The sequence below is a fragment of the Alexandromys fortis genome, unplaced genomic scaffold (assembly GCF_014885135.2).
Source record: "Alexandromys fortis isolate MF-2015 unplaced genomic scaffold, M_Fortis_MF-2015_v1.1 scaffold_18, whole genome shotgun sequence".
Classification (NCBI taxonomy): domain Eukaryota; kingdom Metazoa; phylum Chordata; class Mammalia; order Rodentia; family Cricetidae; genus Alexandromys; species Alexandromys fortis.
This window is the reverse complement of record NW_026067897.1, coordinates 9,737,738-9,739,270: the sequence shown is the minus strand read 5'-3', so window position 1 is coordinate 9,739,270 and position 1,533 is coordinate 9,737,738. Positions and strand designations below refer to the sequence as shown.

The window sequence follows — 1,533 nt, the reverse complement described above, 5'->3', positions numbered from 1 at the left end:
TTATAAACAATGTAGATGTCTGGATGATTTCAGATTTCCTAAAAGTTTTATATTCCAGTGTTTGCTTAGGTCAATGACTCTTTGCTGTCTAAAGCCCCTTGGTTTTAAGTTTCTATGTAATAAATGTACATGAAGGTTGTAATGTTGTATTAGTTTGGTTCTATAACCACTAGACTCATAAATAAAATGTACCTATATCCACTTGGTACAGTGTCTCCCATACCAGCCATGGGATTGAAGGACTCACTACCCCGTGCAGAGAGTCAATAAATATTATCAGCATGGTGACCACTCCAGTCCACCTGGTAGTTCACCTTGAGCAGGTTTTTACTCAAGTTTCAGGAAAGCTTGCTTTGGCTTTTAAGGACACATTATGTTTTCTTTCTTTATCCTTCCTTCCTCCCTCCCTCCCTCTCTTCCTCCCTCCCTCCCTCCTTTCCTCCCTCCCTCCCTCCTTTCCTCCCTCCCTCCCTCCTTTCCTCCCTCCCTTCCTTCCATTCTTTTGAGAGCAAATGCACTTTATTGATATATGGACTGAGGAAGGATTGGAGATTTTTAGATAGCAGCAATTGTGTCCTGAATCCAGTCCACGTAGTTTCAGGACTTGATATATTCACCAGGATTATCTGGCAAGGCACAGCCGTAGATAGTCCCAGGAGACGATACTCTGAAGTTCTCCATTGTAGACCACAGGACCACCAGAGTTACCCTGGTGGGAATCTTTGCCTCCCTCCAGGGAGCCAGCACAGATCATGTTATTGGTGATTTCCCCAGGGTAATCAGGCTTTACGGTCAGCCTGGGGCATCCAGTCACTGGAGCAGGCAGGTCTGGGTTATTCACACCAAAGCTGAGGGTGTTGCCCCATCCAGAGATGAAGCATTGAGTGCCAGCAGGTGCACAGGAGGTGGGCAGAGCTACAGGGACCACTCGGGCATTGAGGGTCACAGGGGAAGTGAGCTTGATCAGTTGTTATATTAGCAGCACGGTATCGATCTTAAAACACTGGCTAAGTTAACTATACACAATGGAGATTTTCTATTTTTAAAGATTGATTTATTATCTGAAAATATAACTTATTATTTATTTTAAACAAAAGCAAAAATAATACAAGTCTTTCTAACTATTGGTTCATAGAAAATATTTTATAAATGTTAGCACATAAGCACCCAGTAAGAAGGAATAAATCCCTTAGTATGATAACATGGAATTTACAAAAAGATAATATCGAATACAATCCTATTTAATGATTTTAGATTTTAAAGATTTCATTCAAGATATAGGTAGGGTTTCAATCAATGCAATAAAGCAAAAAGTTAAAAGCTACTAGAATTAGGTAGGAAGACATAACACCAATTATCTTTTCAGAAGTTGTGAATATGCACACAAACAACGCAATAAAATTTAAAGGTAATAGATTAAATTAACAAGTAAACTTAACATGGACAGTAAGGCCAAATGCATAACAGTAAATAGTATTCTAGACACTGACATTCCTTAAAAAATGCAGAAATCATGTCCACTAGTAATAGTGG

General features: G+C 39.4%; 1 pseudogene; it reads right to left on the bottom strand.

Annotated features, from left to right (window-relative positions):
• Positions 1 to 555: 555 nt before the first annotated feature.
• LOC126514776 (anionic trypsin-2-like) lies at positions 556 to 970 on the bottom strand (annotated as a pseudogene).
• Positions 971 to 1,533: the final 563 nt, after the last annotated feature.